The sequence below is a fragment of the Pongo pygmaeus genome, chromosome 2 (assembly GCF_028885625.2).
Source record: "Pongo pygmaeus isolate AG05252 chromosome 2, NHGRI_mPonPyg2-v2.0_pri, whole genome shotgun sequence".
NCBI lineage: Eukaryota > Metazoa > Chordata > Mammalia > Primates > Hominidae > Pongo > Pongo pygmaeus.
In genome coordinates this window covers 206,009,236-206,022,385 of record NC_085930.1, presented here as the reverse complement: position 1 = coordinate 206,022,385, position 13,150 = coordinate 206,009,236, and the positions used below count along the sequence as shown (strand labels likewise).

The 13,150-nt window shown below is 43.3% G+C and overlaps 1 long non-coding RNA gene and 1 other non-coding gene across 2 annotated transcripts; both read left to right on the top strand.

Annotated features, from left to right (window-relative positions):
* The first annotated feature begins 645 nt into the window (after positions 1 to 645).
* Positions 646 to 10,043, top strand: LOC134739107 (uncharacterized). Its single transcript, XR_010125617.1, has 3 exons — positions 646 to 1,014; positions 6,574 to 6,808; positions 9,619 to 10,043. It is a non-coding gene; the product is annotated as an uncharacterized LOC134739107 (long non-coding RNA).
* LOC129034353 (U6 spliceosomal RNA) lies at positions 7,436 to 7,539 on the top strand. Its single transcript, XR_008501853.1, has one exon. It is a non-coding gene; the product is annotated as a U6 spliceosomal RNA (small nuclear RNA).
* Positions 10,044 to 13,150: the final 3,107 nt, after the last annotated feature.

The window sequence follows — 13,150 nt, the reverse complement described above, 5'->3', positions numbered from 1 at the left end:
TAAGTTGAAGTTTTGTTCTGTCGCTCACGCTGGAGTGCAGTGGTATGATCTCAGCTCATGGCAAGCTCACCTCCTGGGTTCAAGCAATTCTCCCTGCCTCGGCCTCCTAAGTAGCTGGGATTACAGGCCTCTGCCACCACGCCTGCCTAATTTTTGTATTTGTAGTAGAGTTGGGGTTTCACCATGTTGGCCAGGCTGGCCTCGAACTCCTGACTTCAGGAGATTGACCAGCCTCAGCCTCCCAAAGTGCTGGGATTATGGGTGTGAGTCACTGCACTTGGATTTAATGGGATATTTCACTACAGACTTTGGTAAACAGAATATTAGCATTTTTGGTGTTCTTTTTATTTTACTCATACTATTTTTCTTTGGACTCAATCACAATAACAGAATTAAAGATCAAAGCGTAAAAGTTAAAGAGCAGTACAGATTCAATAATTATTCTTTTCTACATACTGTGTTTAAATGATATCCCTTTTTCTTTTTGTTCTTATAGCTCGAGCTGTAAAAGCCAAAGATCCGGTGATGATCCCATACCCTTTTTTCCAGTCTCACGTTGAAGATTTTTATGTAGAAGGCCTTCCCAAATGAATTTTTTTTTTTTTTTTTTTTTTTTTTTTTTTTTTTTTTGTTTGAGATGGAGTTTTCACTCTTAACGCCCAGGCTGGGGTGCAATGGCGCAACCTTGCTGGTCACTGCAACCTCTGCCTCCTGGGTTCAAGAAATTCTCCTGCCTTAGCCTCCCAAGTCGCTGGGATTACAGGTGCCCACCACCACACCAGGCTAATTTTTGTATTTTTAGTGGAGATGGGGTTTCACCATGTTGGCCAGGCCAGTCTCAAACTCCTGACATCAAGTGATCTTCCCGCCTCGGCCTCCCAGAGTGCTGAGATGACAGATGTGAACCCATGCCTGGCCAGGAATTTTGTTTTTTAGAAAGGCTTTCTACTAATGGAATTCCTGGCCTTGAGAGGATATTACTTTCGAAGGAAAGGATTTTTCTGTTATTTAAAGGTCAGATTCTTAGATTCTTATTGGACTATTATCTCTGTTATGAGTAATCCATCTTTAGTCATTCACCACTAGGGTTGTATTTAATTAAGTCTGAGTTATTTTATGGTGGTTTTGTTTTGTTTGTTTTGTTTTTACCGAATTTTGTTCTCATTGCCCTGGCTTGAGGGCAATGGCGTGATCTCAGGTCACCACATTCTCTGCCTTCCCGGTTCAAGCAATTCTCCTGCCTCAGCCTCCTGAGTAGCTGGATTTACAGGCATGCGCCACCATGCCTGGCTAAGTTTTTGTATTTTTAGTAGAGATGGTGTTTCACCATGTTGACCAGGCTGGTCTAGAACTCCTGACCTTGGGTGATCCACCCGCCTCGGCCTCCCAAAGTGCTGGGATTACAGGCATGAGCCACCACGCCCGGCCTGGGCCTGCTTCTTTCTCTTTTTCTTTTTTTTCATTAGCAGCTTAAAATTGGTGCCTTATTCAGACACAAGCAAAAGGACATTAGCCCAGCTTTGGAAATAGATGTGAGCCCATATATGATTTTCCTAGTTTCTCCTCCCCCTTTGCTTTTTGCTCTCTTGTTAGTATGTTAATTGTTTTCACTCTCTGAATCTTTTTTCCCCATTTCTTTGGCAGACATTTTTACTTGTCTTGGAAGAGTAGGTGAAGAGCTGTTTTTAGGACTCTTTGAAAGGGTACAGTATGGGTGACAGTCTTGGCTAATGGTAACATCCAGGGAGCTGGGGTCAGCGTGAGCTGGAATCAGTTCAAATTAGCAAAGCACTGGCACTCGGTGGCAGGAATACAAGTGACTGCAAAGTGTTAAACACATCTGGAAAGGGATACTGACATCATCCTCAGAATCTGTGGGGAGTTCACATAGCCAGTTAAGACCCATTCCTCTTTGGCCCTATAAAGATTCTTTAAAGAATAATACCCTTAGTGGTTTTCTAGCCAGCTTGCCTGCTCATTTATCTTTGAGGACGACATGCCTTGTGGAGCTCCACAGGCCCCAGAGGGGTATGGATTCTGCATTTGAAAGTGCTGGAGCTGAGAGACTGGGTCTTGGTGGACCACAAGAGGTCTGTTTCTCCTCTACTTATTGTTCCTTTTTTTCCCAGCAGCTGGCATTGCTGTTTAAATGGGTTGTTCTTTGCTGTTTTAAGTTGTTTCATAGTGTTGTGTCAGGATTTGGGTTTTCTGAATACTTTCCAAGCTGGTGACTTGAGTGGTGGTTAGGGAGGAGCTGTTTTAGGGCTGTTCCGGAGCTATAGAGGTCAGGTGTCTAGATACTCCCAGCTTGTCTGTTGAGGAAAATGCTGTTCTCATTGTGCTGTCTTTGGTGGTGCTGTGTGTGGCTCTTTAGATGTGGTTGGAGGTGAGCTGGGGGAGTTAATGAGATCTTTTTTAGGTGCTTTTGATAAAGTAGCCTGCACTACAGGATTCATTGTGCCTTTTTCCCTTAACCTGTGCATTTCTGTCTGCTAGCTTTCTCTGTCTTTCTCATGCCTTTGATTTTCCCAGCTCCTCTTGGTTGAATTAAGTGCTCTGCTATGGTTTAAATGTGTCCCCCAAAGTTTGTGTGCTGGAAACTCAATCCTCAATGCAGCAGTTGGGGTGTGGGGCCTAATAAAATAGCCTTTATGAATGAGTTAATGTTGTTAATGTGGTAATAGATTAGTAATCACAGAGTGGGTGCATTATAAAACAGAATTCAGCCCCTTTTACCCTCTTGCTTTCTTGCACTCTCTTTTCCTTCTGCCTTCTGTAGTGGGATGGTGCAGCAAGAAGACCCTTACCAGATGCAGGCCCCTCAACCTTGGACTTCCTAACATCCAGAACTGTTAAGAAATAAAATTTATTCCTTTCCTTTCCTTTCCTTTTCTTCCTCCTTTCCCTTCTCCTCCCTTTTTTTCCCTTCCCCTCCCTCCCTCTCTCTCTCCCTCCCTCCTTCCCTCCCTTCCTCCTTCCCTCTTTCCCTCTTTCCCTTCCTTCCTTTCCTTCCTTCTCTTCCTTCCTTTCCTTCCCTCCTTCCCTCCTTCCTTCCTTTTTTCCTTTTTATAAATTATGCAGTCTGTGGTATTCTTTTATAGAAGCATGAAATGGACAAAGACAGACTCCATTTTCAAGAGCAAGCACTTTTGTAGTTTCTGAGCGAATTATGACTGCAAAGGAAGTTCTATAGATAGCCTCAGATCCACTACCTAGGAAGCATGCTACCAAGGAGACCTAGGATCTAGGATTTGATCAAGTGCTGGGCAACATGATACGGCTGCAATTTAGCACCTCTGTATATACCTCCAGTTGGCTCAGCCCATCAGGGCTAAAACTACCCCTCATATCCTAGTGTCTCTTGTAGGCAGAAGCCTTGCCTAAACCCTAAGCTGCTTGGCTCACATTCTATCATGTGCTTTTTTTGTAGGGGGTTCAAATACACACAAAAGAAATATGTTGAACCTCCATGCACCCAACCCGCAGATTAAGCAGTTACCTCCATTTTTCCAGATTTGTTTCATCTGCTTCAATCTCCCTAAAAATTTATGTTTGTACAGGAAAAACTGAATAAATGGCTAATTCTCCACCCTACCTCTCATCTTAAGTCACTTTTCAGAGTAGTGAGTTAGTGACCTAGTAACCTTCCCTCTAATGACCAGTAGTTTTTTTTCTGAATACCATTATAAACTCATAGATTATTGTTTGCATTTGATGTATTTCAGGCCATTGCAGTCTTTATTGTTTTGGATGCTTACATTGTCTCATCTAGGTTAATAATTATCTCTTCAAGTTGACTTTCATGTCTTTTTGATGTGATCCTGTTGGACTTTGATGGCTTCCTTGCTTTCTGGCAAAAAAGATGTTCCAGGATCAATATACTGCACCATACATGGAGTCAGCCATTTCTCTAGGGAACCTTGATTCCTTTTAGTAGAGAACACAGTTTGAGGTCTTGGACTGAATGACTTTTGTGAACCTCCTCTCCTGAGACTACAGCCTGCATCCCTGCATATAGCCTGTTTGGAGCTCTTGCTGGGCACCAACAGGTCTCCTAAAACTGCTATATAGTTCTGCCTCACTCTTACAAAGATTCATCTCTTGAGAGTTTTATGCTCTACCCCCAGATGTGGTCTTTCTGGTTCTGAAGCTTTTGCTTCAGTCACCCTGAATTTTGCCAGCCCTATGCATGCTATACCTTGGATTGCCAACTTGCCCTCACTGAAGCCAGTTTCTCTGGTTAGAATCGTTGCCCCAACCCATGCCTAATACTCTAGTAAACAAGGTTCTACCTGGGCTTAGGTTAACTTTTGCTCCTTTGGGCCCTGTGTTCTACCAGCATTCCATTTATCTGAAACTCTCCCTCACCTTAAGAACTTATCTGTTCTTTAATGATTTACTGCTGCTTCCTGGGTTCGAAAGAACCCAGTTCAGGAGTTTCTGTTTTAGTTTGAGATCTTATAGGCCTGTCTCATCAGGTTGGTGTCAGCCCAGCTAGGATTAGGCAGAATTGGGTGGGGGCTGTAGTGCATTTTTGGCACAGCATGTACCTATCTGACTAATTCTCCGTCTTTTCTTTCTTGTTGCAATTCATGGGTCTTAGCATCTTCTGAATGGTATTTAGTAGGTCATCCTGTTGATTTCCTGCTAGGGAGTAGCATACTCTGGCTCTGTACCATTGGCCAAGGGAGTTAAGGATAGATGAAGGGCTGCAGTTTTGTTAAATGGAACAACATGAAGTGATGGCATTGTAAAAAAAAAAAAAAAAAAAAAAAAAAGGCTTGGCAGCAGGGCCCATTTGAATGGTTGGTCCTTGGCTCCTGTGTTGATATAGGCAGATCCTTGATGGGAATTTGGAATGATCCCAAATATGGTATTGGTACATCAAGTCATCCTCAAGGTTGTGTGTGTAACAGTCTTGAATGATGTTTTGTCAGTCTTTGGAGATTCTCTGTATAGGGTTTAATCATTTAGTTATTTCAGTTGAGCCTGTTTAGTTTCTTTGCAAGGAGATAAGAAATGTGAAAGAGATGCAGACATTAAGGAAAAAAGTCAGGAGCCTTGTTTCCCCACCCTCTGCTTGGGTTCTGGAACTGGACTCATAGGTGAGTAGTGAAGAGCTGGGCCCAAGCACATTAATCCTAGATCTAGCTCTGCTTTGCGCTCGCTCCAGTTCTTGTATCAAATTCACTTCAAGCCACCCAGAGTAGTATGTAGAGGAGTCATTCAGGACCGTGCTTATACTTCATTGTATCAAATGGGAGATCCAGTAATTTATAGCCTATTATTTCTGGAGCCTGGAGATGGCTCTGCATAAGGTTTGCTGAAGCAAATTTTATTACATTAGAAGAGAACCTAGCTGGCTGCGTCCTACACTGGAAGCTTTTAGATGCTAATAAGGAGGTCATGTAAAGGTCACAGAATGACTCTGGAATCCATTCCCCGCCAAGAAAGAATAATGACAATTCTATGTTGGCCTCTTTTCATTTCCCTTTGATTTTGAGTAATAAATTCTCTCCTCACTTCCCAGCTGAACGGTTTGGGAGTCTGTATTCCCTTGAAAGACTTTGGTCACATACCCATCAGATTAAATCAGGTGAAAACTCTTTGGCCTTCATGAATGTTGAAGGATTTCAAAGGGCTAATGGAAATTCTTCTAGAAGTAACTGCAACCTCCGCCTTCCAGGGTCAAGCGATTTTCCTGCCTCAGCCTCCCGAGTAGCTGGGATTACAGGCGTCCACCACTATGCTCAACTAATTTTTGTATTTTTAGTAGAGATGGGGTTTCACCATGTCGGCCAGGCTGGTCTAGAACTTTTGACCTCAGGTGATCCGCCTGCCTCAGCCTCCCAAAGTGTTGGGATTACAGGTGTGATCCACCGTGCCCAGTTAAACTTCAGTTTTTCATGTTCCATGCATAGGGCAGGGTCTTAGGGAGTGATTCATTCTAGCAGAACTCCCTGGATTTTAAGGCAGGTGTTCCATTTATTAATTGACAAAGGAGGCATATTTCTCCCCTGGTAACCCAAAGATTTAGGTCGTTTTCCCAGAGACTCCATTTCCACTGTGAGGGTTCTTGGAAAACTAAGCAGAGGATGAGGAAAAGTCTGTGAACAAGCTTGCTGGTTTCTCCCTGTCCTACAAAAGAGCATACGTCTTCTGTAACCCAGAAGGCCCTTTTGATTAGTCAAGGCTGGGCAGACTGAGATTAGGGGGGTGTGTGTGTGTGTGTGTGTGTTTGTGTGTCTGTCTTGAGACAGGGTCTCACTCTGTCACCCAGGCTGGAGTGCAGTGGTGAGATCAGAGCTCACTGCAGCTTCCACTTCCTGGGCTCAAGCGATCCTCCTATTTCAGCCTCCAGAGTAGCTGGGACTATACGAATGTTTTACCGCACCCAGTTCATTTTCTAATTTTTTGTAGAGATGAGGTTTCACCGTGTTGCTCAGGCTGGTCTTGAACTCCTGGCCTCACGGGATCCTCCTGCCTTAGTCTCCCAGTGGGCTGGGATTATAGGTATGAGCCACCTCACCTGACCTGCAACGATTTTTCAACAATGTAATTTCTCTTTTACAGAACCACCTAAGCTGAAGATTCCCTTGAGAACAAGTACTGTCCTGTGGTTTCATGACCTTTCTTCCATTTGTGGTTCTTGTGAAGTGGAATTTAAATGACATCTTATCAAGATGGATAAACCCTAGTTTCCCAGTGCTGGAATATAGAAAATGATGGACAAGTAAATCCCACTCAGCACCCATAGTCCAGGCATGGGGACCTCAACACACCTGAGCCCCAGACATCACCTTTCATTGTGAGTAGCTCTGAGATGACACTTCTGCTGTTCCCAATTCCAGCATTAATTGAATTAGATAGTTATTTTATGAAGAATTTTCATATGCCACAATCCTGACCATATCTTCAAGTGAACAGAAAAATTCTATTAAAAAGTCAACCTTCTGTCTCACTCTGTTGCCCAGACTGGAGTGCGGTGGTGCAATTACGGCTCACTGCAGCCTCAACCTCCTGGGCTCAAGCAATCCTCCTGCCTCAGCCTCACAAGTAGCTGGGACTACAGGTGCTTGTCACCACACCTCACTAATTTTCCCATTTGTGTTATATGTGGATTCCACAGGACTGACTTCGAAAACTTGAGTATGCGTGGATTTTGGTATACACAGAAATGGGAGAGCTGGAACTAATCCCCCCATATACCAAGGGACTAATTGTATCTGTTTTTACAATTATACTGTAGGAGACATTATGTTCCATGACAATGGTAATTTTTAATGACAATTTTTAATTGAGTGAAATTACCATAAAAATAATAATAGCAGCTAATATTTACTGAGCTGTTACTAGGTGCCTATAAATAGCATAGATTTTTAAATTCTCCATAATTCTTCCTTATTTCACTTAACCACTCTATCTTAAATTACTCATGCTTGCCTCAGTAGCACACATACTTAAGTTGGAACAATAGAGAGATTGGCATGGCCTCTGTGAAAGAATGACATGCAAATTTGTGAAGCATTCCATATTTTTTAAAAAAAGAAAAAAATTACTCCCAGATTTTCACTGTGTTTGTGCATACGACCTTTTGTTTAAGTTGAATTATATCCAAAGATGAAATTTCCAGAAGTGAGATTAGTGTGAGTCACAGGGCATGAGCATTCTTATTACCCTTGATGTAAATTGCAAAGCTTTCAGGCATGGTGGCTGTCAGCCTGTAATTCCAGCACTTTGGGAGGCTGAGGTGGGAGGATTGCTTGAGGCCAGGAGTTGGAGGAGGCAGTATAATGAGTCACTGTCTGTATGATTTAAAAAAAATTTCCAAGCTTTATCCTGGAAGGCTTATATACATTTTAAACACCACTAATACTGCAAGAAAATGGCCATTTCACTGCACCTTCGCCCACACAGGTATTATAATTTAACAAGTTATTTTCTGTGTGATAAATGAAAGACCTCATATTATTACTTTTACTTTGTCACCCATTTTTTTTTTTTTTTTGAGACGCAGTCTCGCTCTGTCAACCAGGCTGGAGTGCAGTGGTGTGATCTCGGCTCACTGCAACCTCTGCCTCCCAGGTTCAAGTGATTCTCCTGCCTCAGCCTCCTGAGTAGCTGGGATTACAGGCACATGCCACCATGCCCAGCTAATTTTTGTATTTTTAGTAGAAACGGGGTTTCACCATGTTGATCAGGCTGGTCTCGAACTCCTGACCTCGTGATCTACCTGCCTCGGCCTCCCAAAGTGCTTGATTACAGCTGTGAGCCATGCGCCCAGCCTATTTGTCACATATTTTATCTTTCCTTATGTTAGCTTATTAGCTTTATTTCTTTATTGTCCTTTTTTTTTTGAGATGAAGTCTCGCTCTGTCTCCTAGGCCTGAGTGTAGTGGCACAGTCTCAACTCACTGCAGCCTTGACCTCCTAGGCTCAGGTGATCCTTCCACCTCAGTAGTTGGGACTATAGGTACATGCCACTATGCCTGGCCAATTATTTTTATTTTTTTATTTTTACTAGAGACGAGGTCTTGCTTTGTTTCTTAGGCTGGTCTGGAACTCCTGGCCTCAAGCAATCCCCCCACCACCCCCTCCCAAAGTACTGGTATTATAAGCATGAGCCACCATGCCTGGGGTATCTGTGTCTTTTCCATTTATTTATAGAGTTACTTTGTCTTTTACTAATTCAATGATCTGTTTAATCTTTTATTAAATTAGAAAAATAGTAAATACTTTTAAATAAGTGAAAAATTTCCTTCACTCTTTGGACCCATAATCTTATCTCAGGAAATAATTGCTATTGAGAAAATGGGCCATATCCTTCAAGATACGTACATGGTGATTGAACATCACTTCACATTTTCATATTTCGTGGACAGTTGTGCCAATAGCTATTGATCTATCTTAATCCTTTTCATGGTTGCATAATATTTTATTATATGGGTGTATCACAATTTACCAGTACCAGTCAACTGCTGGAGGCATTTAGGCTCCTTCTAATATTTGCTTTGAGCTCTTTATATAATTAAAAATTAACCCCCTCAGCCGGGTGTGGCAGCTCATACCTGTAATCCAAGCACTTTGGAAGGCTGAGGTGAGAGAACTGCCTGAGTGTGGGAGATCACCACCAACCTGGTCAACATAGCGACACTTTGTCTCTACTAAAAATTAAAAAAAAAAAAAATGAGCTACACGTTGCAGTGCACACCTGTAGTCCCAGCTACTGGGGAGGCTAAGACTGGAGGATCACTTGAGTCTAGAAGGTTGAGGCTGCAGTAAGCTATGATCACACCATTGCACTTTAGCTTTGCTAAGAGCAAGACTGCATTTCTTAAACAAAATAAAAATTAGATGGGAATATTGCTCAAGCCCTGGAGGTTGAGGCTGCAGTTAACTGTGATTTCACCACTGCAGTCCAGCCTAGGTGATAGAGCAAGACCCTTTCTCTAAAAATAAAATAAAATAAAAATTAATCTTCTATCATATTTCCCAGTAACACCTTCCCTCCTACGTTTCTCCTAGAAGCCCTTAAATTTTGTTTTCCACATACCATTTAAAACTTTTAAGTGCTGATGTCTGTCTGTGTCATCCCTCTTTTTTTTTTTTTTTTTTTAGAATGTCTTTTTGTCACTTCTAGCTGGACCTACCATGAAAGACTTCTGAATCCAGGAAGAGAGACTGACTGGGCAACATGTTATTCAGGTACAAAAAGACTTGGACTGTAACTCAAAAATGATCAAATAATAGTGCATGCATCAAGTGCAATGGGAAGCTCTTCTGGAGAGGGAGAGAAGCTTCCAGTTAAGGTGACATTGAAGCCAAGTCCTGTAAGATGAGGAAGAGTTGTATGAGAGTAGGGAGGGGAGGGAAGGGGGAGGTGGAGGGATGGGGATTGGGCTGGGATGGGATGGAGTGAGCTGCCCAGGCAGGGAAACCAGCACTATACAGACCTGAACAATGAAGATGGCACATTTTGTTCAGGGAATGGTGAATTAAGTGTGGCAGGAATGCTTTGGAGAGACGGTCATTTGCTTGTATGGAATTTTGCCCGAGAGACCTCATTACAGTTTCTAATTTTTTGATGTTATCATGCATCACTGCCCTTGTCAGATAGTATCATGATCACAATAACATCAAGCATAATATTTCATTGATTCTCACAAAAACAGGTGGGTGCCACAGTTATCCCCATTATGTGCACAAAATGATGAAGACTTGGGGTTAATGAGCGATTTGCCCAAGCTCACCTGAATATTAAGACTGAGTCAAATGTTAGTCTGGTCTGACTTTAATGCTTGCCTTGTTCATGAGCACCATCCATTGCCTCTCCTATGCAGTTAAGCAGGTAGACAGGTGAGAGAAGAGCCTGTGTGATATCGGGGGAAATTCACCCCTGATATTTCATGTAGGTTCTTTTCTATTTTCCCTGAGTGTCAGCCGGTCTGAGAAATAAAGGGAAAGAGTGCAAAAGAGAGAAATTTTAAAGCTGGGTGTCCAGGGGAGACATCACATGTCGGCAGGTTCCGTCATGCCCCCCAAGCCGCAAAACCAACAAGTTTTTATTAGTGATTTTCAAAAGGGGAGGGAGTGTACGAATAGGGTTTGGGTCACAGAGATCACATGCTTCACAAGGTAATAAAATATCACAAGGCAAATGGAGGCAGGGCAAGATCACAGGACCACAGGACTGGGGCAAAATTAAAATTGCTAATCAAGTTTCGGGCACGCATTGTCATTGATAACATCTTATCAGGAGAAAGGGTTTGAGAGCAGACAACCCATCTGACCAAAATTTATTAGGTGGGAATTTCCTCGTCTTGATAAGTCTGGGAGCGCCACACGAGCCCGGGGCTTATTTCATCCCTTATCTATGACTGTAAAAGACAGCCGTCCCCAAAGCGGCCATTTCGGAGGCCTCCCCTTAGGGATGCATTCTCTTTCTCAGGGATGTTCTTTCCTGAGAAAAAGAATTCAGCAATATTTCTCCTATTTGCTTTTGAAAGAAGAGAAATATGGCTCTGTTCCACCCGGCCCACAGGCAGCCAGAGTTTAAGGTTATCTCCCTTGTTCCCTGAAATTGCTGTTATCCTGTTCTTTTTTCAAGGTGCCCAGGTTTCATATTGTTTAAACAACTTGTGCAGTTTATGCAATTATCACAGGGTCCTGCGGGGACATTCATCCTCAGCTTACGAAGATGACCGGATTAAGAGATTAAAGTAAAGACAGGCATAGGAAATCACAAGGGTATTGATTGGGGAAGTGATAAGTGTCCATGAAATCTTCACAATTTATCTTCAGAGATTGCAGTAAAGACAGGCGTAAGAAATTATAGAATTATTAATTTGGGGAACTAATAAATGTCCATGAAATCTTCACAATTTATGTTCTTCATCCGTGGCTTCAGCAGGTCCCTCCATTCGGGGTCCCTGACTTCCCACAACACGTTTCTCTCTACTCACAGACTTCTGACCAAATGTATGTGCAGAGTTTCTACACCGATTCTCCAACTCTCTGGATACCAACCGCATATCCCGCAATTGCATTCTGACACTACCTAGAGTTAGCGCAGAACCCACAGGTTAGGGGCTCAGTCCCACAAGACCACCCTCACTTCAGATGCCAGTTGCAAGTCCTAGGTTGTCACCTGTATTTTGACCAACCAGTTAGAAATCAGGGTTTCCCATGACCTTCTTCTTGAGTTTAATTATTTACTAGGACAACTCACAGAACTTAGAAAAACAGGTTTTTTTCTTTTCTTTTTAAGAGACAGGGCCTCGCTCTGTTGTCCAGGCTGGTGTGCAGTGGTGCAATCATAGCTCATTGAAGCCTCAACCTCCAGGGCTCAAGTGATTCTCCTGCTTCAGCCTCTCACATAGCTGGAATTATAGGGTTCCCACCACCACATCTGGCTAATTTCTTTTATTTTTTGTATAGATGGGGTCTTCTTATGTTGCCCAGGCTGGTCTCAAATGCCTAGGCTCAGGTGATTCCACCCACCTCTGCCTCCCAAAGTGCTGGGATTACAGGCATGAGCCAGCGCATCTGGCCACCTTATTTTCTATTACTGGCCCAATGTAATGGCTCCATCTCAGGAACAGCCAATGAAAGAGATGCACAGGACAAGGTAAGTGGGGAGGGGCACAGAGCTTCCATGCTCTCTGTTGGGCACACTACCCTCCCAGGACCTCCTTGTGTTTAGCAACACAGAAGCTCTCCAAACCCTGCTGTTTGGGTTTTTATGGAGGCATGTTTGATAAAATCGTTGGCCATTGGTAGTTAAGTCAATTTCCAGTTCCTTTTGCCTCCTGGAGTTCAGCAGGTGAGGCTGAAAGTTCCAAGCCTCAAAAAATGTGGTTGGGGTCAGGTGCGGTGGCTCACTCCTGTAATGCTAGCAGTTTGGAAGGCTGAGGCACATGGACCACTTGAGGTCAGGAGTTTGAGACCAGCCTGACCAACATGGTGAAACCCCGTTTCTACTAAAAATAACAACAATTAGCTAGAAGTTGTGGCACATCCCTATAATTCCAGCTACTCGGGAGGCCGAGGCAGGAGAATTGCTTGAACCCGGGAGGTGGAGGTTGCAGTGAGCTGAGATTGTGCCATTGCACTCCAGCTTGGGCTACAAGAGCCAAACTCCATTTAAAAAAAAATGCGGTTGCTTTCTCTGGCAGCTAGCCCTCCTCCTGAAGCAGTCTAGGAGCTTGCAGCCACCGTGTTAGCTCAACAGCATCCCACATGCATTCTTACCATGCTGCAGATCTGAAAGACCTTAGAGGCCCTTGTGTCAGGAACCTGGGACTAAGACTAAATATCAAAACAGAAAATGCTGCTATTACCTCTGTCACAAAGGGCTTTTTAAGAGCTTTGGAAGCTCTGTGCCAGGAACCAGGGGCAGAGACCAAATGTATATTTCTTTTCTTATATTTGAGACAGAGTCTCACTCTGCCACTGAGGCTGGAGTGCAGTGATGTGATCATAGCTCACTGCAGCCTTGACCTCCTAGGCTAAAGCAATCCTCCCACATTAGCCTCTCCAGTAACTGGAACTACAGGCGTGCATCACCATGTCCAGCTGATTTTAATTTTAATTTTGTAAAGACAGGGTCTTCCTATTTTCCCCAGGCTGATCTCTAACTCTTGGCCTCAAG